Raw genomic sequence first — 13,206 nt, 5'->3', positions numbered from 1 at the left:
AGGAATAAGGTGTCTTTAGTGGTTCTTTAGGGGAGATTGAGGAGTAACTAGAAAGTCTTTAGGGATATTGTCGTTAACAGGGTATTAAGGGGACTTTAATGTGAATTAAGATAGTATTGGGGGACTTTAGTGATTATTAAGGAGTCGTTAGCTTGTATTAAAGGTTCTTTTGGGATCTTCAGGTGGTTTCTGGGGGGGGGTATTGTGAGGTCCTATGGGGTATTAAGGGGTTTTTAGAGTGTATTAAGGGGTATTTGGCTGCCTTTAGGGGGTATTAAAGGGTCTTTAGGGTGCTATTGATGATTTTTGGGAAGCTCTTTCTTTTAATGTGGTTACTTATTTTATGTACACAATATGACTGTTATGTAAGAAATGTATATTATGTTCTACTGTCTATTGTTGCACTTTGTAAGATGCTTTGAATGTTCCATTTGGCAAACTGAAAAGGAATCTGGAGAGCTGGGGAGGGTTCAGGATTCACTGGTGGCTTCTCCTTCTCTTTGTTCCTGCAAAAAGACAAGAAAAACAATGGAAAAGATAAATGTTTCTCCTTCTCCACCAATGGTGGAGGATGCCAAGGAGGAGGAGTATTAAAGAGGCACAGCTAGAGGTGACTCAGAGCCACTTTTACTCCAGTGACCCCAGTGATGGTCCATAAAGTCCAGCATCCTGCTTCCACGCTGGCCAACCAGTGCCTCTGGGAGGCCCACAAGTGGGAGGGGGAGATTGAATGCTGAATGTCAGAACTGGACCCAGGAGAACAACAGTCAAGAGCAGAGGAATCAAGCAGAGGAATCAAGTTAAGCAAATTGACCAACTTTCAATCTGATGGGATTTATCTCAGAAGCCCTGCAATAGCCACAATGTCTCTGGATAGTATAACAGTGGAAGGAAAGCGGGAGAGGAAAAATAAAGAAGAAGAAAAGCATCCAAAGATGATCTAAGTTTTCCTGGCTTAAAAGAGGACAGAAGTGTCACCCTGACAGGCAAAGTGATTAGAACAGGGGGAGAGCAGGAGACTGTCTTTTTTTGTTTTCATTTAATGAAGTGATGAATACGAGCCAAACTCATTATTTCTGGATATCTCGGCTGTGTGCACAGGGGAAGCAGAGAAGCTTTTAAAATGGGGTGTGCGGAGGGGAATCAAATCAGATGGTTTCTGCTTGCAGGAAAATGAACACAAGCCCAGGGCAGGAGATTTCTCCCTCTCCCTCTTCTTGCTACCTGCCCATCCCCAACCATTCTGCCTCTTCCTGGTGTACAGCCAGAAATATCACTATGAAATCTGGAAGATGGTTCAGAATGCTGGCACCCATCTTGACCTGCATTTCCACATCTTGAGGCGTCAGAACGCACAGTGCTTTCAAAAGACAGCAGAGCCTCCCAAGGCAATTGGGAACATATCTGACCGCTGATGAAAGCTGAAGTCAATTGGGCACAGGCAACCTGGCTTTGTGGGGGAGTCAACATATTTTGATGCACAGACCCAAGTATGCATGCAACATATTCTGGATTGACATTTGGGGTAATTATCCTTGTTAAACAGAAAATTGGTGAAAGGCCAATTAACAGAAGAATGTCTTGAGACAAATGCAGAAACCAGTTGGATGATGGCTGGACCCATTTATTCCTGCTTTGATCCACTTAGGCTGCAATCCTAACCACACTTTCCTGAGAGTAAGCCCCATTAAGCAAAATAGGACTTACTACTGAGTAGACCTGGTTAGGATTGTGCCCTTATGCTTATCCAATGGGGCTGCACATCATAGCCATAAGTCAACATTTTGTTCATTATGACTCATCAAGGGCTGAGTGAAAATGCCCCCGTCCCCAATTCACAGGCAACAAAAATTAGGAGGTTGGATGTTTGTCAGGGAGCAAGACTGGGGCGAGGAATAATACCAACCCTAGGCACTAGGGACAGAAATGTTTCTCTCAGTGGCCACTGGGCTGTGGTCACTATTTTCCCCATAACCCCCTGTCACCTGGGACTAGCCCAGGTGACCAGGGTCTCCTCCAGAGCAGGGGTCTGCTCATGGGTAGGGGCCTCAGGAGTAAGTCACAAGTACTGCCAGGACTTGACCCCTGGGCAGGGCATCTCCCCTGGAGTAGGGCCCCAGGCCTCCTGGGAGCATCAAACAGCCACATAGCCATGTGGAAAGGGTGGGGCTGGCTAAGCCAGACACAGACCTCATAAAGAGATTGGGCAGCTTAAGGAAAAGGTTGCTCCTCCCCAGGCAGCCACAGTGTCAGAGGGAAGGCCAGAGGGGGTAGCCATCCTGGCCTTATGCTGCCGGTCCATGACCTGAAAGGGAACTTGACTGCTCTGGTCCTTGAGAGAACAAGCCAGGATGGGGAGCCCCCAGGACTGGGACCCACCTGGGCTTCCCGGGCCCCTGGAGTAACCCCAGGAGAAGCAAGGCTGCAGGCCGAGGACTTGCTGCCAACTCTCCCCAACACAGGCCAGCTGATGAAGGTCCAAACACTGAGGTACCTGGGGCCCTTCTGAGGACATTTGGGCTGACCCAGAACACCAGTGTCGCAGGTGACAACCTTGGGGAAACCCATATCCTAAGGCACCTGGCATCAGCCGGGGAGCTCTGCCAGGAACCTCAAGGGGTTGGGAAAGGTCGGGGAATGATCCTAATGTGCACCGATAGCACAACTCTGTGTAAGCCAAAAGGGCCTGTGATGTAACAGGCCCCATGAACGGGAAACGTCTGACTCAAGTAAACAGCCTGTGCAGAGCGGCTGTGTCCGTCTCCTGTCCTTCACGCTGCCACCGACCACCCATCATCAACAGGGTAAGCCTCCCCCCACATTCAGTTGCACACCGGGGGTGGGGTCTTTGCATGCTATGGACATTACACCCCCTTTTCACAACATTATGTCTTGAAGTGCAATGGGAATTATGGGGAAAGGGGACAGTGCCTGCCAGCTGGCTACTTCTGAAAGGAACGTGACTGCCACCTCTTTGTGCTCCATGCTTCTCAGGTAGTGTCAACAGTGTCATGACTGTTTCATGACAGTGGTGATCATTCAGATCACACTTTTCAGTAGTCCAGTCCTATTTTCTTTTGCACAAACACCCAATGTCTTCTGATAGATAGAATGCAAATCACTTGTGTTTCTTTTGTCTTTAAGCTGGGCCAGCTAGCTATTACCTCCACTTTTTATAAAACTAGAAACAGATGTTAGTAGTGATACCTGAGTTATGGCATTTTCCCCCCAGGGAAATCTACCAGGGCTCACCATTCTGAGGAACCCCAGAGGCTGCCTTATACTGAGTTAGGACCCAATCTGATGCAGTGCGCGCTGGCTCAGCACTGGTGCGCACTGTTGCAAACATGCCATAAGGCACATTTGCGGCCGTCAGTGGGGCCAGTGAAGCGCCAGTGCTGGCCGGCGCTGGACTAGCGCTGGTGGAGCACCAGAACTCTTCCGCTCGGCAGTTGTGCAGACCACCAGGCAGCAGAGAGGTAGGTGGGGACGTGGGGAGAGGCGGGGAGAAGGCATTTTAGGGCAGAGGGAGGCAAAAGAGGGCAGGGAGAGGGTGGGGAGGAGGCATGCCGGGGGAGGGAGTGGGGTGGGAGGGAGACGGGACCCATGGAGCTTCGCTGCACTGGATCCTGAGCCTTCATGTCGGGCCACCAAGCCAACATGGAGGCTCTTAATGCTAGGCTGACCCTTGGGTTGCTGTAGAATAAAGTAGTCTCATTGCAGGGCTACTTGCCTTACCCAGGGAAGGGGTCAAAAGTCCCTTTCTCCCGAGGAGGTGGACGTGGCTGCCTGGGCTGCTCTGGATGCAGTGGCAGCCATTTTCAGGTCACTGCAGCTCAGGATTAGGCTGTTAGTCTCTTAATTTATAAGACCCCAATGCTAGTCTCCATCACCAACAACAATGAAGCCATGCAGAAAGAGCACACAATGCATGCAGCGGAGGGGTGGGGAGATCAAGAGGCCTGCCAGAAGTAAAAATATTTTCTAACCTCTGCATAGACCTCTTGGTGGCCTATGGGTCTTTGTGGACCTATGCTAACTGTATTATATTGCAAAAGTCTAAGGAGAGAAAAGAGGGAATAGGATCCTGGCGGATGCTTGATCTCACCCAACTGTGATCGGAAGTGGTACAGTCTGCTATACCAACTCAGGACTCTACAGCCTCATACCTACCTCATTGTCCAGCATGTATAACCCAGTCCTTTGTGGTAGAGCCCAATAAATAGTGACTTTTTCGTCAGAGACAAAAGAGAAGCACTGTTCATTATGATAATAATGGTTCAACAGCTGCTCAGTGATGACATCTATATAGCAACTAAATGCCTCATGTCTGTATGTCAATAAATAAAATATCTTACTTTAGAATAATAAGAATTCCCCCCTCTCCTTAGCAAGCTTAGGCTGGAATCAGGCAATATAAGAAGCCCAAAAGGGTTTATATTCTAGCAAGAATATAAAACAACCTGATTGGAATCTTATTTGTAATCCCAATTTTATTTTATCTTTGTTTCTCTTTTCTACCTGACATCAGGAAGACTTTATTCCATTATATTATTACAATAATAATAAGAAAAAACCCTGAAAACTGTTTGCATCCACCGTAATGAAACCAATTTGGAAACACTTCTTTTTTTCTTTTTTTTTGCCAGAGTGCTCAACATTTAGGATATATCACGATCTGGAAAAGTAGCAGATGCTAATACAAAAAGACAGAACAGCTTCACCTTTTCACCATTAACTTGGCTTGGTGATCATTTTTGCAGTTTTCACAGTCCTGAGTCCTAAGAGAAAAATGCTAATTGGAATGGTTGAAATTGACGCAGGTTATGGAGTAAAGGGTAATTAGTATGAGAATCTCCACAAAGCATTTTTAGCGCCATTAATCAACACCTGCCGAGGTGCACACTTTTCTTTCTCTGAAGGGATGTTTGAGCGGTATTGTAGAAGAGGAAAAATGAGAGAGAGAGAGAGAGAGAGATTCCATCCTATTTAAGTAATGTAGAATTTGTCCTGAAAATACAGTTGGAAACATTTCGCACTGGGAGAGCCTAATGTGCAGTTAGAGACAGACTTATATTGCCCTAGAGAATATTAAAAGCCCATAAAAGTGCTCTTCAAAGAAAAGCACGTTTTTCTGATAGAAAAAAAAAATCTACCATTTTCAGCTAAAGTGCTGGAGCACCATTAAAATACATTAGGTAGGTTCTGGTTTTGCATGGTGCTTAATCCAAGCAAAAAAGAGATCTTTCACAAAAGAGAACAAAGTTTCAATATGTTGTTTAACTAGGGAGGAAAACCACCGAGGCTTTGTCTCCCTGCTCCTAGTGGTTTTCTTGCACAAGCTGTTTTGATTTCTTTAATTTATATCTTGCCCTTTCTTTAAGGGATGCAGGTGGTGTTGCCTCACAATATCCTTTCAAGTCTGAAATGGCTTCAGGCCATAAGGCTGCCCATCCCTGAACGGAATTTGGGGATGTTCTGCTGCACAGCCTTCTTCCTTTGGATGTGTGGTTGTTGGGATCATGTGAGAGGACCTTTTCCATTGCAGCATCCAGAATGTGGAACTCTTGAACTCAGGACAGATGGTCATCTCCTGCTTTTCCTGGATTCTGGCATTGTCTTAAGCTAGTTTTTTTTTATTCTGACATACAGGTGGAGCCTATTTATCTGTATTAGTTCCGTTCTGTGACTCGGCGCGATTAACAAAAAACGTGTTGTGCTAAATTCCATAAAGTTACGCAAATACACTGCAGCCTGACACTTCCAGATGGAAGGAAACTAAGGCAGCAGTTATCAATCCCCTCCCCTCTGTACTCAGCCCTCCCCATTGCCAGCTGCCTGGCTTCTTTCACAGTTGGGATGCTGATCTTTTAAGAGTCCAGCCCTATGCGTTTCTACTTAGAAGTAAGCCCCATTCCAGTCAATGGTGCTTACTGCCAGGAAAGTGTGGAGAGGATTGTAGGCTATATCTCATGCTTTGCTTGGTGGGAAGGCTTGCTTGTGTCCGTGATTGCCTGCACCATGGGGGGGGGGAGATTGCCTGTACCATCTCAATGTGGGGGAATTTGGCAAACACTCCCTGGGTTTTTTAAAGCAATCCCCTCTGTTGCTACCACACCTGCCCTGCGTGAGAGTGAGTGAGTGAGTGAGGGAGCGAGTGAGAGCTCCACCTTGCTGCACGTGTTCTGGCTACAGAGATTTTTGCCCCCCCTCCCCTCTTCAGCCTCTTTGCTGGCTTAGGGGCTCCAGGAGTGTTACTGTTCCTTTGCAAGGGGAACCTCTTCCAGGGCTGTTTCCCTGCCTGGGCGAGGCAGAGCCTTTTTGCAGTGTTTTGGGCTGCCTGGAAATGGAGCAAGACGCCAGTGCAGGGCAAAGGAGGCAAAGGTGTGTGTAACTTTCAGTTCTCCCACCCCATGCTTGTTGAGACAAATCTGCAGATAAAAAAATCTGTGGATAAATAGGCTGCACCTGTATTCTCAATTTCTTTACTACCTAGTAATGTTTCATTACTTTCATGATGTTTCACGATGTTTCATTAGCCCTGCCTCTTTTCTGCACCTGTTTGACATCCACTGCTCATTGTGTCACATATGATTTGTTTTGTATTGCTTGATCATGGTCTTCATTTTCATTTCAGCAATTTATTCTTCTACTGTTTGGTTTCCTTATATTTTCATTGTTTCATTGTATTTATGGAAATTTAGGACGTGCCCAGGCAGGATATAAATTCTCTAATAAATAAAATTGGGATAAGTTAGGCTGAGACAGAGTGTGACCAACCTTTGATCGCCCAGTACGTATGTTTCATGGCTGAGTGACATTCTCTGTGTGAGAACCAGGGTCCAAACTAAGGCTAACAGCCTGTTAACAGCATCCCACTGGCTTTCCGGATGAGAGCTGCTGTGCTGCATTGGCTAAAGTGTCTGCCTAGATGTGGGGAATCCACGTTCAAGGTTCATGCTCTTATCATGAAGTTCACTAGATGCTCTTGAACAATTCAGCCACCACATACACACACCCAGCTTGTCAATCCTCTTTGTGCGGTGGTGTTCTAAGACATAACATGTGAGGCACAGTATAACATATTTTACACATTTCTCTCCTTTTTCAGAAGGGATAAAAATATGCACATTGGACTTCTGCAGTCCCTCACGATCTGTCCACTTTAAATTGAAGTTAATAATAGGCATTCTTCTGCAAAGCTTTCCTGTTGCTGAAGACTGTCTTCCTCTCTCATATACTTCTTTTAACTACTCATCTTTTAAATATAGTGTTCTGTATATTATTTACAATAGGATAGCATTTTGAATATAATTTTGTTTTCATGTTTTGAATACATTTGAATATTTTTTTTTCTGCGAGATTGATAGGAAAGTAGAGATATAAATCTATGAAATAAATACATGAATATAGGTATAACCCAATTATCCATGGATTTTTCACCTTCAGTTTTATCTCAATGCGATGAGAAGGATTAGTGTGCCCTGACCTGAGAATTTGATTATCTGCAGATTTTGACATCTGTGGAGATTCCAGGAGCAGAAACTCCGCAGATACCGAGACATGAGTGTATTTGTAATCTTATTGGTAGCTATCTTGAATGCTTTGTATAAGCAGAAAGGCAGGATAGAAATGGCTTTATAATTAAATAAATGCACACATATATACATGCATCAAGATACATGATAAAGCATCTGGCCCAACACTTCTCCAAGCACTGATTATAAACATGTTTACTTAGTGATAGATCCTGCTTAGCTGAAGACACTTCTTGAGTACACTTCTGTACTGCAGTGTCATGGACTTTTCGCACATGACAGGAGAGGAAGCTGAACGCTTTCCACATGTGCTGCCTCCGATGCATCTTCAGTATCGCCTGGCAGGACAAAGTTCCAAACAACACAGTCCAGGAACGAGCTGGAATTGCTAGCATGTATACACTGCTGAAACAGATGCCTGCTTTGGCTTGGTCATGTCGTGAGAATGGATGATGGCTGGATCCCAAAGGATCTCCTCTATGGAGAACTTGTGCAGGGAAAGCGCCCTACAGGTAGACCACAGCTGCGATACAAGGATATCTGCAAGAGGGATCTGAAGGCCTTGGGAATAGACCTCAACAGATGGGAAACCTTGGCCTCTGAGCGTCCCGCTTGGAGGCAGGTTGTGCAGCATGGCCTCTCCCAGTTTGAAGAGACACTTGGCTAACAGACTGAGGCAAAGAAGGAAGGCCCATAGTCAGGGAGACAGACCAGGGACAGACTAAACTTGCTCCCAGTGTGGAAGGGATTGTCACTCCCGAATCGTCCTTTTCAGCCACACTAGACGCTGTTCCAGAACAACCATTCAGAGTGATACTATAGTCTTCTGCAACTGAAGGTTGCCAACAACAAAAAGGTCCTGCTCATCTGAATAGAGCTGACTTCCAAATTATGTGTAATCAAATGTCTGCTGGAAGCAAATCTTATTCCTTTGAAAGAAAGGGGTTGCATTTTTTGATCTTAACCAGATCAGAGAAAGGTGCCACAGAAATTATTTGGACTTAGGGCCAAAACAGATGAGACACTGGGAGCAACACAGGGGAGAAAGAACACAGATGGGCCCTTGGCATGCACAGGGGTCCTGTACAAGAGCCCCCGCAGACACTGAAAACCAAGGGTAGTAAAATCAATTAATTTGTTTAAGTGCCCTTTCTTGCTTGCTTGCTTAGACAGCATTCAAGGCAGTGTACATGGTCAGGCTAGTCTAAACCACCATTTTTTGATTGAGTTTTTACAAATATATTTAAATTGCTGTTTAAAAACCTCTTTACTTACTATTTTAGAGCTGCAGGCAGGCAGTCTCAGGTTATTAGAACAGTAGTTTTTGGGTTGTACCAAGCAACCCCCTCTTGGCCCTTGCACACTGAAGAAGAAACATGGAAGTGATTAAATACTTTTGAGTTGCATTCTAGGGCAATGTTTCTCAAGAACTGCCTTCCATTGTAGCACTTCATAGTCCACCTATTCAAAATACTACTGGCAGTAACTGGCAATGGCATCATCACCAGTTATTTCTGGGTTTGGAGGCCAGGTGTGATGTGACCAACATCAGTAAGAGGCTCAAGGTGGACAGGAGGGCTTTTTCAAGCACAGAAGAGCATGCTTTGGAGCTCTGCCTGCCCAGTCAAGCCTCCTATCGCTGTTTGCTGCATTATGTTTGCTTGGCAGCCAAGGGAGAGGGCCACAGCCATTTGGTAGCAACCCGGAAATAGCCATTCTAATCACCTGAGACTACCTGCTGCTCTACAATGATAAGATAAGTGGTTTCTAAACCATGTGTCAGGGATCGAGCCCTTGTCCGACCCCCACCTTACCTGGCTGCGGGCCAGAGACACGGCTCTAAGGCCACAGAGCGGCTGCCGCCTCCCCAGCTGACCAGGCGAGACACAGGGTGGCTGGATGGAAGAGACAGTCCCCCCAGAGCTCACCTGACTGGAGCAGTGACCAGGGCAGGATCGCCATTAACCACCAGAGAGGATAGAAGCCATTAACTATCAGAGAGGAGAGAAGCAGGCTAGGGTCAGGGCCTCTTTAAGCCTGGAGAGGGAGGAAGAGGAGGACCCGAGGGTGTGGCTGGGGAGAATAAAAGCAGGGAAGCCTGTGATGACAAGCAGTTATGGAGAGGAAAGGCAGGAGGCTGGAGCCCCTGCCTGAAGACAAGGGCCTCAGGTCCTGCCAGAAGGGTGTCATGGACCCCCTCCCCCTGGTTTGGCCTGAGGCTTCCCCTGCAGGGGACCACTGGGAGATAGACACACCCGCCTGGGGACCCCAAGAGACCAACCAGCCGACACCCACCACCCCGCCAGGCGACCCCCAGAGACCCCTTTTACAGGGCATCCCTCACACCATAATTTAAAGGAACACTATTAAAAAAAAAAAAAAAAAAAGATTGGCAGGACCCTTCTAATCTGTGGTGGCCATCAGCATTTAGTAAAATCTGTGGATGGAAAAACCATGGATGAGAAGGGCTGATTATAATGTCATCATTGTTTTTCTGCAGGATGACAGGAGGGGAGGGGGGAAAAAGCCCTCTTTCTCACTTCTTATGCATTGTTGTTGTCGTTCTCATGGCTACTTCCAGAACCTATAAATCTAACAGGTAACCTGGTGAGAGGGAATGCGTCATTTTCCAAGTCTCCTTGATTTGGCTCTGAAGATGATCCAATTTCTTCCTAATTTGGGAGTGGGGGAGGGGGAGAAATCAGATCATTATCCAATCCAGGGTAGGTTGCATAGAGTTCTCCCATCTTGCTTCAGCTTTCCTTGGGCCCTGTACCTGAGATCCTCTGGTCAATTTTGATTTACCTAAAATTGGGTGGGAATGCTGAGCTGATACATGCTCTGATTTTACAAAAGGTTGTATGGATCTGCCTCTAAGGGTAGCTGAGCTTATTTTTCTAGGTATCCTATAATGTTGTGCCCTTGCAGTTTACAGCTTAAAAAACATCAAGATAAATCAATATGTGCTTCCTGCGTTATTTAGATCATTATGCTTTACAAGTCTACCTTGCTCTTGTTAGAGAACTGTACTGAGACTAATTTCCTGCCCATGCCCAAAAGCATCTAGTAAGAAGTTTCACCTCTACAGAAAGGTTAACAGGTGGGCTTTTTTAGAAGCTTCTTCTGCAATGAAGCTGGGCTCATATTTTTGGTTACAGAATGTTAATATGATCAAATGTTAAAATATATTGAAAAGTAATATAAGTAGGAACATACCTGTGAAAAACCATAGAGAGTGTATCCGACACAGCTTAGGAGCAGGCTGGAATTTCCTTGGGGTAAAGGGATATTTACCTGCCCAATGGGGCTACTTGGATCTGTGTCAGCTGTGTAAGGCTGCCAGGCCTGGGAGGGAGGATAGGATATGGTGGAAGCCTGCTGCACTGATCCCGCCCCCTCCTGGGCCTGATTCACCCCCATTCTGCCATGTTATATCTCCTCCCCATCTCTGGAATGCTCTCCCGTTGCCCTCTCCCAGCCCCTGTGCCACTCTACATTTTACCTACAGCACCAAAGGACTTTTCTGACACAATCCTATGCATGCCTCCTGAGAATAAGCACAGAAAACCAACAAGAATCCTTTCCTGACTGGCAAGAGCAAATCATTCACTGCTCTCCTCAGGGGGAAGCTCCTGCCCCTATCAGCTGGCAAGTGCTGCTGGGATACATGCAGACATAGGAAGTCTGCAAGAGGATGGCTGGTAGTGCTGGAGGCAGGACTAATTTGGTTTTGCTGCAAAGGAAAACTTGGATTGTGGTGAATGTGTGGCCATGTGGACTGAAACTCATGAATGTGATTCAGAGATATCTTTTTCCCATGGAACAGCTGCACATTTGATCTGGACCTCATATTGGGGTTTGCTCCTGCCCCCACTGCCAGCCAACCCTCTCTCCTCTCCTGGCTACCCTAGTCACTTTTGCTAAACTTTCTTAGTGATATCAGGGCAGTGGCAGTAGAGGGGCAGCAGGAAGTTCTCCCTAGAGGGCCTTCTATGAGGCTGTTCTCAGTGTTCTGTCACCTTGGCAGCTGGAATGCCACTGCAGCATTCTGGATAGCAGAAATCCCGGGAAATGTAGCTCTCCAAGGTGCGTGAATCGCTAGCATATTGCCATTGCAGGAGTTTAGGTTCCAGGTAGGAAGTACAGTGTCTTTCAGAGAGACCTTGTTGCTGCCCTGTACCAGTCTGTCCCACCATTACCAGTTTGAGGCAGTGGCGTCACTAGGATTTGTGTCACCCGCTGCAGGAGGCCTGCACGTCACCCCATGCAGTGGGACCATTCTGGTATCATTGGATTCCTCTCAGCCTGGCCTTTCCGACGAACTAGGGCAAGTATGCCTACTCGCAAGTAAACGCGCGATAGGCTCACTTCATTTTCCACAGGACTCCATGCATTTTTTCCTTCCAATTTTTTGGCCATAACTTTTGAACAAAAGGAGTGATTTCAATTTTGTTTTGTGCATTGCACTCCGCTGGCCATTCCACATCCAATGGTGTATGGCATGACACAGTAGCTCCTAACGCCGCGATGTTAGTGTGTCCTCCCCCATGGCACGTCACCTCCCCGGTGCGTCACCTGGTGCAGCTCGCACCCTCCGTACCCCCTAGCGATACCAGTGGTTTGAGGGAAGAGAAGAGGGGTGACAGCAATTGCAGGTGGAATGGAAAAATTTTTTGGAGCCTGTTGTTCTTTTGATGATGTCATGAGTAGCATGATGGAATTTCTTAATTTTGAATTTCATTGATGGGAGGGTGAAAGATGTTTGAGGGAAAATAGCTCAAAATGTTGAGTAAAATTTCAAATTGATCCAAAGGTTGTCCATCTGTCACTAAGTGCAGTTACCCATTGTTGTCGATTTTGAAGTCAAGCCATGAGGTAATTTCTTGAGAGTCCAGATTTAGAGCTTGCCTCTTGGACAAACAAATAGGATTATAATTCCATTCACCATAAATTCAGCCTGATGCAAGCATCACATCAACATCTTTTTTCTAAACCACTTCCTCCCTTGAAGGAGAGCCTTGCTGAGAACCTCCCTTTTCACCACTGAAATACTTCATGGAGGACTCAGGTTCCAACAACTATAGCAATTGCTGGAAAATTGATCTGATGTCTTTTGCCCATCTCTCCCTTGGGCCTCTCAAGACATTTTAATATGAGCCATGACATTATGATGGATGAATGCTGGCATTTTACTGTAGCAGTGTTACTCCCATGTGGAAAATAAGCTTGTTTCCAGCCCAAGTCCTAGCCAGATTTAGGAACTGTAGTAAAGCTGGAGCTTCAGCTTCCCTCTCATTCCACTTTCATTTACAGTAACCTCCTCAAACAACTCCATTGAACCCGTCAAGCTGCCTCTGCAACACCAGATTCTGTCTTATTAATTCTTACCAACTGTGCAAAGCCTGTTCAAAGCAGAGACCCCCCAAATCTGCAGGCATCTATCTAACAACCACACAAGGAAGTAATTTACAGACAATTATCTGAATAGAAAGAAGTCCAATGTTCCAAATGTCTTGCCAGTTGCTATGCTAAGCTGTCATTTCTGACAACACCAACATCTGACCTATAATTAACATCAAGACACAGGTGACAATGGCAAAGTGCCTGACTGGGTTTAACCTGATGTGACAACCAAAGACTGTGATGAGCATTTGTGGTCTCTGTACCA

The sequence above is a fragment of the Tiliqua scincoides genome, chromosome 7 (assembly GCF_035046505.1).
Source record: "Tiliqua scincoides isolate rTilSci1 chromosome 7, rTilSci1.hap2, whole genome shotgun sequence".
In the NCBI taxonomy this organism is placed as follows: Eukaryota; Metazoa; Chordata; class Lepidosauria; order Squamata; family Scincidae; genus Tiliqua; species Tiliqua scincoides.
Note: the sequence above shows the minus strand (reverse complement) of the source record.